The following is a 12,885-nucleotide window of genomic DNA, read 5'->3' on the forward strand; positions in this document are numbered from 1 at the left end:
TTTCTCCTGCCGTCCCAACATGGGGAACATTTTTCACATGCCACTGCACTGCCAAGCTTTCGAAACGTGAACCCCCGCCAGGCCAGACAGTGAATGCAACCCGGCGGTGAAAAAGGGGTATCTGTTACACAGGCAAGAGGCCAGCTCAACAGTATTTGTTTTAACAGCAGACTATTAGCAGGCATGCTTGTCTTCTGTATTTAAAAGGGTTTCCAATCATGTCAAAAATCCTCCTCAGCAGTAAAGATAAAGGGTTGGGTTTTACATAGCTTACAGTATCAAGACTAAGGCTGGATATCACACTGCTTTAGTTGCACTAAAGGTGTTTTCATGTAAATGTACAAACTCCCATTTGTGATCTGCTTAAAGACCATTACAACAAGAAATATACTGATGAAAATTGTAATATCCACAAGTATACAGTAAATGCACCATGCTAAATGTTGTGTGGCTTTTTGAGGGAGAGATCATTAGGACCACACATGGATTGTGTTCAGGCAAGAAGTAAGACCTTTTGTTGAATGTCAGAATAAATGCTCTGGCATTTACAAGGGAAGTGAGCTGCAGGTTGTCTTACTAAGTGAAAATAAAAGTTACCCAGTCTTTTATGAGGTAGAGATAGTATTTCCTCTGAGAAGGTATAAACACACGTTTTATGTTGAAGTCAAAGTCACCCTAACCGTGGCATTGCACTCACAGTGAGGAAATGACTGCACTTCCATTCCTTCCTCAGAGACTAAAGCTAACCTTTAATACTGCTGTACTAATTAAAGCAGCTATAATCAATGTTTTTATTTAACAATGGACTATGTGAAAGGAGTTGCTCTAAGTAATGAACCTAAAGAGCTAAACGGAGAGAGCATATAGTACTTACATTCATCAGGTGGTGAGAAACACGACTCCAAATGAATGCTAATGTTGCTCCATCTGATGGACGTACAAAGGCGTTGACAGACCGTGACGAATAAACAACACGGAAATGTGAAATACTAGCCTGCAATTATTTAGCATCAAAACTATTCATACCGACAGCGGTGCAAATTTGCGATAGTTGCAACACTTTCTATTTGGATTCTATTGAGTCAGAGCAGCGTCCGGCAGCCTGTCTGAGGTAAAGTGTTGTAGCTTAAGCTACTGTAAGCCATTTTATTGAGTCTCCTTGAATTTGGTCCCTCTGTTAGACAGTTACGCATTGTATGCCGATGGCTTTTATTGGGAAAGATAAGAACGGAAAGAATGGATCTGGTCTGGCCTTTGTTAAGGTTGAAAGGAGTAATAAAGTTTGTCGTCTTGGTTCTGACTACGGAGCCTCTGTGTTGTGTTTTTATAATCCTCATGAGTAGGCAGAAGTCATAAAGCTCGGCTACATAATAGAGTACACTTGTATATGTCTGTTCCGCGTGATTGGTTGATTCCTTTATTTGCGGTGCGAAAGCTCAGAAAAACCAACCTCACTCCGAAAACAATTCATGTCGCTTTTTTGACGTATAATATTCAGGGTCTGTAAGAAAGTACTTATAACAAAAACAACAGTTTGAAAAACGTGTTCACTTCATAAAACTTCATAAAAATGAATTAATGCAGGTATATTATAACCATTACATACCTGTCCTCAACCATAACCTCACCCACAAGCTAAGGTTAATGGGTAATCTTGTGCGGACCAACTTTTTGTCCCCAAATTGATGGCGTTTCCCACAACATGATTAATACAAGCACACATTTTGTATCAAAGGATGAAAAGTAATAAAATCAGTTTGTTTGCAACAAAAAGAAAACCTAAACAAAACAAGACAGTAGTCCAGCACTGACATCTTTCTGTAATCCAACCTAGAAGTTAACAGCACAATAGACGACATATTCTCACAGTTTGGTCAACAAGTTCATCTCCACAAATAAACACACAGTAGTTAGTTTGCATGCATCAGGAAATTAAAGTCTAATAACTTCATCAAGGTAGTCTGTAACTTGAATCCTGTTTATTCCCATTTGCATTACTGAGCCTGGGGACCAGAGAAAATATTTTATGGCCCTTTGATCAAGCCGACTTGCAAAGATATGTATTTTGCCATACCTTTGGTAAATGTAAGTAAGATAAATATAATTTAGTTTTTTAGCAGTAATATGTTTGCTCAATATTGTCATGTCTGGTAGTCCCAAGCCAATTATTTGCTACTGAAGAAGCAAACTGTGGAAAATAAGGCCAACACCAGCCCATTGACCTGAAAAGGCGTATTAGGCATTTAACGGGTAATAAGAACGCCTTTCTTGATTACTAAGATCCTTGATTTAGTGACGTAGTATAAAAAGCGAGAAAGACTGCTTATAGTGGGCGGGTGGGGAGGTGGATGAGTACAACAAACACTAGACTTTTAACCAGGAGGCCAGTGCTCGAGACCGCTGTTTTGTTTTGTAAGTTATGTTAGTGATTAGTGAGTTTGTCACATGATGATTGTCATGTCTTTTAGTGACATTTGTGATGTGTTTTCCGTAGTTGTGTTATCATGGTTCCATACGTATTTTACTTAGTTTACGTATCTTACTTATTTTAAGCCCAACCATGACATTTTTCCTTAACCTAACTAAGTGGTTTTGTTGCCTGAAAGTAAGTGAGTTAATTTGTTGCCTAACTGCGGACACTACCATAGTTTTGTTGCGTGGTGTACAAATGACATGTGAAAAGCCTAAAATGCGTCCTCATGACACGCATAATGTCCGTGTAACGTCATGCTGTTTATATGCCTTCTCTTTGAGACCGGGTTGCCCACACATATACTTCCATCGAAGGGGCTCAGTAATTTCTGACTGATTTCCGCTGTGTTAATGAATTTTATTAGATTATCAGTTTCATTTAGTCCTATCACATGCAAAATGAAAGATAAATTCAACGTTATGTCTTTCAGTTGTAGCTTTAGTAAAATAAACCGTATAGAAATGAAGCCAAAATAGCCGGGATACGGGAGCTGCCATCTTGAGATTTTGACGTCATTTGGCAGTAGTGATGGGGCGGTGGAGCCGCGGTATCGAGGTCACCCACCCAAACCAATCGCGACCGAGAGACATCTGCCAATCATAACGTCTGACCCCCTTTTTATAGCATCAAATACACACACACACTTCCTTTGCACACGTACACAAAGCACACCAGTGCTCAGCTGCTCCAAAATAGCACCACTTGGCGTAAATGGGTTCAGAAATAGCCTGGAGTTGAAAAGGTGCAGACATTGATACCCTGAGAGATTGTTGGGTCTCAAGTCTCATCTCACTTCCTTCATTTTGTTTGTGTCACACAGACATATGTATCTATGGAAATACCAGGCATATAGCTTTTCATTCTTGACATCTATAGAGTAGATGTGGGTTTACACTGAAGCCCATCTCGTGCTGTGTATTTTTAAGTAGGTAACAGGACAAAGGGATTTATGCCCCTAAATTCTGTTGTTCTACAAACAACTAATCAGATCTTACTGAATGTGTTGCCTTTGTTCTGTGTATCTGTAGAGGGGGGGCCACACACAATTCATTTTTGTACTGAATCAAAGGCACACTTTTCAGCTCATTCCTTCCTGAGGGACGGACAGACATCATGGGTTAGACACCACTTTATCTGCATTTGTGCACATGCACAGGTCACTCTATAGGTTCTTGCAGACTTCATGAATCAGGCCCTCATCTGTCCTCACCTGTGTCTGTCCTCACCTGTTGTCATCAGCACCAAGACAAAGAAGCCTTGTTTTGTATTGAAATACGGGGATGTTCTTTTTATTTACGGCATATTCTTAGAAAAAAATAATTTAAAAAAGGTTATGAAGAAACCAAATTGCATGTGGTAAATAAAGTTAATTAGGGAGTTGATACATTTTTGGATATGATTTATTAAATACTTAAAGCACCAGTGGGTAGAAATGGAGCAAATATGATTAAAAAAAGTCATTTTTATAAAACGGTCACTATATCCTGACAGAAGTGCATGAGACAGGTAATCTATGAAAAAAATCATGTGCCTCTGTGTCCTCCAGTGTCCTGCGGTGCTCAACCAATCAGAGCCGAGCTGGAGCCTTGTCGTCTCTGAGCAGCTGTCAATCACTCACAAACTCTGATCAAACGGTCAAACTAGGCAGCATTGATCAAATATGAATCAATATTCTATTACTGTAATGACTATTTCTCTCCTCAGATGTTGTCAGAATCATCTTGTACTGTAGTGTACTGTTTAGCTGTAAAGTGAGAAAGTTTGTGACCCGGCAGCCATGCTGAGATCAGTTAAGGAAATACCAAGCACCGCCCACCAGCCAGAGCAAACTTTCTCTTTTTACTGCTAAACAGTACACTACAAGATGATTCTGACAACATCTGAGGAGAGAAATAGTCATTACAGTAACAGAATATTGATTCATATTTGATCAGTGCTCCCTAGTTTGACCGTTTGATCGGAGTTTGTGAGTGATTGGCAGCTGCCTCCGGATGAGCAGCCAATAGGAACGCCCTCTCTCTGAAATGACCTGTGATTTTTTTGAAGAGGAGCAGAAGTGTAGTTTTCTCTCAGAACACTTGAATTACAATATGCTGAAAGGTTATTATGCCTACATTCTACCTACTGCCACTTTAAGGCTACAGTGGACTGAGTTTAACATAGGGTTTGAGGTCAAGATGCTGGAATTTGAGGTCACACTGTCTCCAAGATAGTCTGACTAAGATATATGTAGAGGAAATGTCAAGCCTCTATTGGCTGAACACAAGCAACCTGATAAACTCACAGTAACTGAGAAAAATCCCATAGAAAGATTGAGATTTAAATGCAACAAAATTAAAATAAACTTATTACTAAAAACAGGCTTAGCCATTTTAATAAGATACTGCCTCTTTGTCAAAAGCTGAAGAATGAATTAAAAAAACAAAAAAACAACCTTTCACCCAGATATGTCCCCTTGCACCAGGATGTGTTTTCTATACTGCAAGAAGATACTGGTCACCACAGTTGACAGTAAATCAGGGTCCTCTTGCATTCAGCACTATGCAAAATAAGCTTTACATAACAGAAATCAAGAGAAAACACATGAGCTGCCAACTGTCGCTGCACCTCCAAGTACTGTTTTCCATTCTGAGTTCATAATAATAAAAACAAAAAAAGTTTTTTTTTGCTTGCAATTTTTTGTTTCTGTGTAGTTAGTGTCATAACAAAATCAAAATTGGGTGAATGAATCTTTCTCCGAGGTCTCTGTCGCCCCTTACAAAAGGCGCAAAATGGTTTAGTCCGCCCCTCTGCACTAGGATCTGTCTCTAAACGGAACTATGAGCTGGATGACTGCTGATGCTGCCTGGAGCACCAGCAACGTACACTAGTCATGTCTTTCCTCAAAAAAGTGGGATCGGAATTTTTACAGAAGTTATTACAGAAGTAATCATTTGACATTAAGGTGACCTCACGATGCAGACAGTTCAACTTTGGAGCGATATTTAGCCCTTTTCCCAGTAAGCTAACATGACATGTTAAGTATAAAAGGATTCATTGCAATCTCAAGATTCATATGATACCACTGTATTTCCATTTCTATCTTAAAAACTGAGCCCACAACGGCCTTCAATTGACATCAATATTAATGCCAATCAGATGATCCACCAATATTTTCAGAGGGTTAAAATTAGGCCAAGTAAACCAAGAACTGAGGAGGATTATAATTCAGATTTTCAGATAACGGTGATCAATGAAGCAGGCAGAGTCTAATTAAAATATAACTTATGGTTCTATTTTTCACTTTTAGATGGTTAAATGATGGTAGAAATAGGCCTACCAGTAGGATGCAGTTTAATTTGTGGCCTATTCAAACAAGACAATTTAATTTAAAAGATATACAGCCTATATACATGTATACACCGATCAGCCTTAAACATTCAGACCACTGACAGGTGAAGTGAATAACATTGATTATCTGCCATAGTAATGGCATGGTACCATGATGAACATTTTGAACTTTGAACTTTGTGTTGGAAGCGGAAAAAATGGGCCAGCGTAAGGATGTGAGCAACTTTGACGAGGGCCAGATGGTGGCTAGACGACCGGGTCAGAGCATCTCCAGAACTGCAGCTCTTGTGGGATGTTCCCGGTCTGCAGTGGTCAGGACCTACCAAAAGTGGTCCAAGGAAGGAGAACCGGTAAACCGGCGTCAGGGTCAGACCCGAGGCTCATTGATGCACGTGAGAGAGCGAAGGCTGGCCCGTGTTGTCTGATCCAATAGAAGAGCTACTGGAGCTCAAACTGCTGAAAGAGTTAATGCTGGTTCTGATAGAAAGGTGTCAGAACACACAGTGAGGAGCAGTTTGTTGCGTATGGGGCTCAAAGCCGCAGATAGGTCAGGGTGCCCGTGCTCTCCTAATGTTATGGCTGACAGGTGTATATGCTTAATTTTTTTTTTTTTCAATGTGTCACTTTCTAAACATAAGATTTGATCTTCAACATTTTTTTTTCAAACAAGGAGTCTTGGAAAAAGTTTCTCATTATCAAAGTCAAAATTGGCATATTATAAGCGGTTAAGATATGTCAATCCTGCATGCACAACATGCTAAAACTGTTTAAACCTGCAGTAGGCAGTATATTTTTGGCATCATTGGGCAAAAAAATCCAAAATAACCTTTCAGCATATTGTAATTCAAGTGTTCTGAGAGAAACTAGACTTCTGCTCCTCCTCATGGCTCTGTTTTCAGGCTTTAGGAAACATTTGGCCAATCACAGGTCATTTCAGAGAGAGCTTTCCTATTGGCTGTGCTCTGGCTGGTGGGCGGTGCTCGGTATTTCCTCAACTTATCTCAACATGGGTACTGGGTCACAAACTTTCTCATTTTACAGCTAAACAGTACACTACAAGATGATTCTGAAAACATCTGAGGAGAGAAATAGGCATTACAGTAACAGAATATTGATTCATATTTGATCAGCGCTGCCTAGTTTGACCGTTTGATTAGAGTTTGTGAGTGATTGACAGCTGCTCAGAGACGGCAAGGCTCCAGCTCGGCTCTGATTGGTTGTTTTCCTCTAGTCTGTGAAATCTTGCAGATGCTGTAAGGAGCACCGGAGGACACTGGAGGACACAGAGGTACACAATTTTTTCAGATTATCTGTCTCATGCACTACTGTCATGATTTAGTGATTTTATAGAAATACGTTTTTTTAATCATATTTGTTCCAATTCTACACACTGCAGCTTTAAAAACCTTCCAGCAGGGCACAAAAAAAGAAAAAAGAAAGAACATTTTAATCTCATGTTGGCATAGGAGGAAATTGATCAACAATGTCAGTGGGATTCATCCACTGGGGACCCTGAATGTCTGTTCAGCATTTTATGGCAATGCATCCAATCGTTATCTCTATTTTAGTCTGGACTAAAAACTTATAATACATGACAGAACATCTATTGCAAATAAATATTTATGTAATTGCACAAACTTCAGCTTCCATTTGTGCTGATTTCAACATCTCAATTTGAAGACAAAGGGATTCTGATCCACTGTGAACAATGGACAGTGGGACATGTGCTCTGCAGACAGGGTGGATCAAAGATGGCAGTTATTAGGTTTAAAGTCTCAAAAAAAACAACAAATTGATTTATGATGGCGGACTTGCTGTTTGAGCCTTTTACAGCTTTGGGAATTACATACAAACATTCTCCCTTGCACGGATAGAACAGCAATGTTGCTTATGAAGTTTAGTTGGAACGCGTTTGGATATTTATTTGGATTGGGGTGCAAATGCAGAGCAGCTGTTTCTCATGCTGTTCTGCGTCCGATGTATGTCACAAGGACTGCTCGGTAAAGGTACTGGGTTTCTCTCTGTCTGCGGTCGGTTGTGGTTAAATGCTTAACAGACTTTCTGTTATGTGAGATTAGCTTTGATGATGAGGATGTGTCTTGATGTTGACCTGTTTTTCATGTTCTGCTTCATTTCAGGCACAGATTGGACAGATGGTTGCTGGTTCAGTGTTGTATCTTGTGTTTGTACTTAAAAGTAAGTCGGATTCCACATTTTATATTAAATTAAATCTACACCCAAGTTAAAATGTGTTCATTTGATGGGGAGGTGAAAATTAAATTGAATTTATTTGTTCACACAGGCCATTAAAGCACCTATAATCCATACTATAGTAACAATGGGTCACTCGGCTACATGCGTGTGAAAGGTGTCGCTCGTATTGAAGAACCTGCTGTTTCTCCCAGCTCTACAGAGTGATTTAGCATCTTAAAGCTCATTGTTTTGGTTTCCTGGGCTGGAATTTGAATGTTTTGTCTCATTCTCAATGCTATCATAGCATTGTTTCTGATATACCTGCTCAGCACCAAACCGCAGATAGACAAAGTTAGCGACTAGCTGGTGAACACAGTGGAGCATTTGACGTAATACAGTGTTTCCCACAGGATTTTGAGAGACTGTGGTGGGTGACTTCAGACCCTCTAGGGGGTTCCAGGGTCATGCTCCCCCGTAAGAACATTTTGAACATTTTAAAGTTAATTGCATCAATCTGGAGCACTTTGAGTGGCTAGATCTATGAAGTGAACGTCATGCTCTAGGAAACAATTTAATCATAAATGTTGTACGGTTATGAATGCTGATGGCAAAAACTTACACAGCATGAGCCTGGTAGACGAGACCGGGTGTCGACATCGCCGCAGACCCTTCATACTGAGGACAGTCCGCCCCGGGTGACAGTCGCGCCGGGAATCCCGTCCCTCCCCACAGGGATAGAGGGCGCACTGCGCAGCGAGAACCGGGACAACGGCTCGCACCGGGCGATGCGCCCGACGAGGGCCAGACCACCAGTGGACAAGTGTAAAAATATTTTGGGTTCATTATGAAACTGTAGCAGGCAGATCACTCTGATTTCATCTGAATTAGGCTACACAATGGTTGATTATGATTGGATAAAGATCCACAGCACATTCTGCTCCGCCAATTGCAAAATGTGGATAAATATATTATTCAGTGCTTTTTTATTGGGCATCAACCTCACATTTCTCCGGGATGAGAGCCTTGTTTGTTAGACCCATCCACCTCCCGCCCCCTGGTTTGTGCCTTTTCACTCTTAAAACTACGTCACCACACTCCCGGTGTCACTTTATCGGAGTGTTTACTGTTGCGGTGGATGGGCATTATAGTTAATGGAAGGCCCGGTGCATTTCATACCGGCGCTAAAGGCTGCCTTGTCCGACGGCTGAGACAAAGACTCGGTATTTGTCACTCTGGAAGTGACAACGGGCTGGTGAGAGAGGTGATTTTTGAGTCATGGGAAATGTTTCTGTAAGTGTGGCCATTATAAACTGAGCCTGAAAATCAAACAGCCCACAGCACTGTTAAAGATATGACAGCAGCGAATGAGCATAGGCTAATGGGTCAAACCAAGGACACACATTTGTTTTACTTGACTTTCTCATGGTCGTCTGTCCCTCATCTGCTCGGTAGGCTATTGCAAGTGCATCATCACTGCCTTTCAACTGAGGCGGCCGGGTGCTTCAGCTGTACAAATAAAGGGAAGCAGGCTCCATGCTGCGGTAATGTGTTTGAGTTGCCATGTTTGTGGTCTGACACCTGTATGGAGTGAGATAAGGGTCAGAAAAGAAGAGCTCAGGATTTGATCATATGAGCTGTGCTTGTTTCCATAACACATCTGCTTTACCACTCTTTTTTTAACGATAGAAGGAAGTGATATAGCACCAATGATGAAAGCTTAAATAAAATTGCTCCAACATTCAACAGTCTTTTGAAGGCAAGCCAGCCGTGGTTTATCTGCAAAACAAACAATAAGCAGACAGGCAGCATTTGTCTTTGAAAATAAATCATTCCTCGTAGCTACAGAGATAGAGCTCATTGCAAATTGGTGGCTGCACACAGATGATTGTGTGTACGTGCAGCCGTGATTAAAAATGGGATAATATGAGACTGAGGCAAAGTTTCAAATGTCAGTTTAATTGAGCCAAATAATTTCGTTAGGGGTTGCACTGGGAGTTCAGGAAGATGAGGCTATCTATAGCAGTATGGCCATGTTGAAGATAGGATCAGAATAAATCCTCTGGTAGCATCACTTTCCCTTCTGTATAGAAGAGTAATTGACCTTTTGATGTATTCTGTAAGAGGCCACAAGGCATATGTGTTTTTAACTGCTATAGCTATAATTTCAATCTGTGGAACAGGTGCACGGTCTGTGTCTGTTTCTCCTCATTTAGTGTGCACTCTGATAAATCATGGAGCAGTTCGGTCTTTAGTGAATCATGCAGTCATGAAGGTCTGCAGCCACTTAAACGGTTTAATGATCCCAGCTTGTGCACCTCATGATTACTTATATTTTATTCTTAATTTCCTAAACTGACACTGGGTATCCTTACATTTTTTTCCTTTGAGGACATGATACGTGAGCAGGTTTGTAAGTATTTAAAAGTGCAAAATGCAAAATTCAGAGCATTTCTATTGCCTCCACACGGCTCTCAACATGGAGACGGCTGAGCTGGCGGCTCGCAGTTAGCTCGTGCTAACAGCGTGAACACTGCAAACAATGGCAACAGTGCTGACAGAGTTAACAGTGTTAGCAGTGTCCACATGGAGGGGAGGACCGTAGGGTGGGCGCTACACTTCCACGCCGACATCAGTCTTGACGGTGTTATCTAGAATGAAGATACTGCTATCATATGAAACTAGATAAAAGGTATTTTATTATAAAACTGTCACTATACCCTGACAGTAGTGCATGAGACAGATAATGTGAACACAATCAGGTTCCTCTGCCTCCTCCTAGTGCTACAAATGACATTTGCAACAACCAATCAGAGTTTCTAAAGCAACTGTCAATCACTGTTCACAAAACTCGCGAAACTCACAAACTGTTCAAACTGTCGAACTAGGCAGCGCTGATCAAATGTGAATCTCTCTCTCTCTCTCTCTCTCTCTCTCTCTCTCTATATATATATATATATATATATACAGTATATTAGGGCTGTCAAACTTAATGTGATATAAAGCATTCACACAAATTTGTTTTAACGCCACTAATTTCTTTAATGCATTAACGCAATCGATCTTTCGGATATTGTAGCATGCTCAGTTTTAAAGTTAGAGTGATGATACTGGCATCATATGAAACTAAAAACCTGAAAACCTGGTGCCATACCATACTGCTGGTCAGGACAGAGGCTAAATAACGTTCCACTAAATTTTGGCGAGGAAAAACTGCCATGGTTTCATTTTCAAAGGGGTCCCTTGACCTCTGACCTCCAGATCAGTGAATGTAAATGGGTTCTATGGGTACCCACGAGTCTCCCCTTTACAGACATGCCCACTTTATGATAATCACATGCAGTTTGGGGCAAGTCATAGTCAAGTCAGCACACTGACACACTGACAGCTGTTGTTGCCTGTTGGGCTGCAGTTTGCCATGTTATGATTGGAGCATATTGTTTTATGCTAAATGCAGTACCTGTGAGGGTTTCTGGACAATATCTGTCATTGTTTTGTGTTGTTAATTGATTTCCAATAATAAATATATACATACATTTGCATAAAGCAAGAATATTTGTCCACTCCCATATTGATAAGAGGATTAAATACTTGACAAATCAAGGCCTCATCTTGAAAGAAGAGCGTGAGCACCGAAAGTAAAGGCCATTTAAGTTACAAGAATGAACATTAATGGTACTTGACATGATCCCTTTAGGAGCTGAATGTGATGGAACAAAATAGAAACAAAAAAAATTGTTTACTTGTATTTGTAAAACTCCTCCTCCCAAACATTTAGTTCCCCAAAGACAGGAGGTGATGTGAGTTATTGGCCTGGCTATACTGCTCATTTCACAATCCGACTCCCCTCTCCTGTCTGCTATCACCACTGAAACACTTGGTGTAGAAATGCTTGTTCTTATGTAACTCTAATGTGAGCCAATGGTCCATGGTCATAAAGCATGTCAGCCTCCCAATGACCTCACTGAGTCCTACCAGTCTTTCTCTCAATGCAGCCAGCGTTAATGCAGTTAAGCAGAAGCTGCCCTGTATTGCAAAATGACTGCTTGGGTTGAAATTACAGACACTTTCATATGGGAACTATACAGGTGAGCCAGTATAATACAATATACATAATAACCACTAATATGCTGATTGTACTGTAGGATATTTGCCTTTCTGTCTCTCTCACCTTCCCTCTCTCCATGACTTTGCCATCTCCCAGATTCAACTGTACCACTGTTATCTCTGGACAGCAGGGGGTTGCTTGGGGGAGGGGAGAAAAAAAGGAAAAATATACAATCTGAGTATAAGCAAACTGCAAGTTGAGCATTTTTACTGCCCTTTGGCTCTTTTTGTTTCCCTGTCAAAGCCAATTTATTTTGGAATAGCCACAACTGTCTCGCAGGAGCCCCTGTAGATTTGCGACATAATGCAGCAATGAATAGATATTTAGCTTCGTCACAAAGGGCCTTCTGGATTTAACGAACGGGGAAAGAGCTCGAATACCAGAGCTCAAGCCTTTATATATCCCAAATGTACTTTGCTGTCAAATGCTGTTAATCTGCCATTCACATGCATCTTTGCCTTTTGTAGATGTAAGCTCCGGTCAGCGGTCTTCCAGGTTTCAAATTTAAGTAGTCAAAATCTCAATAATTGAATGTTAAAGACAGTTTTCTTCACATATTACCAAAGTATTTCAAACACATTATGCGGGCTAACCAGCTGGTGAAAAGCCCACTTTGGGAATCACTATACAACGTTGGAGGAGGAAGTTCAAGCCCTGTCTCCATGTTACAGGATGTTGGGGAATGTTGTAGAAATGGTATCTGATAACAAGATTGAAGATTGATTAAGCATTTGGTGTAGACACTAAGGTGTGTTTTTGACTGAACATGAAGCAAATGTCCATA

The sequence above is a fragment of the Sebastes umbrosus genome, chromosome 13 (genome assembly GCF_015220745.1).
Source record: "Sebastes umbrosus isolate fSebUmb1 chromosome 13, fSebUmb1.pri, whole genome shotgun sequence".
NCBI classification, from domain to species: domain Eukaryota; kingdom Metazoa; phylum Chordata; class Actinopteri; order Perciformes; family Sebastidae; genus Sebastes; species Sebastes umbrosus.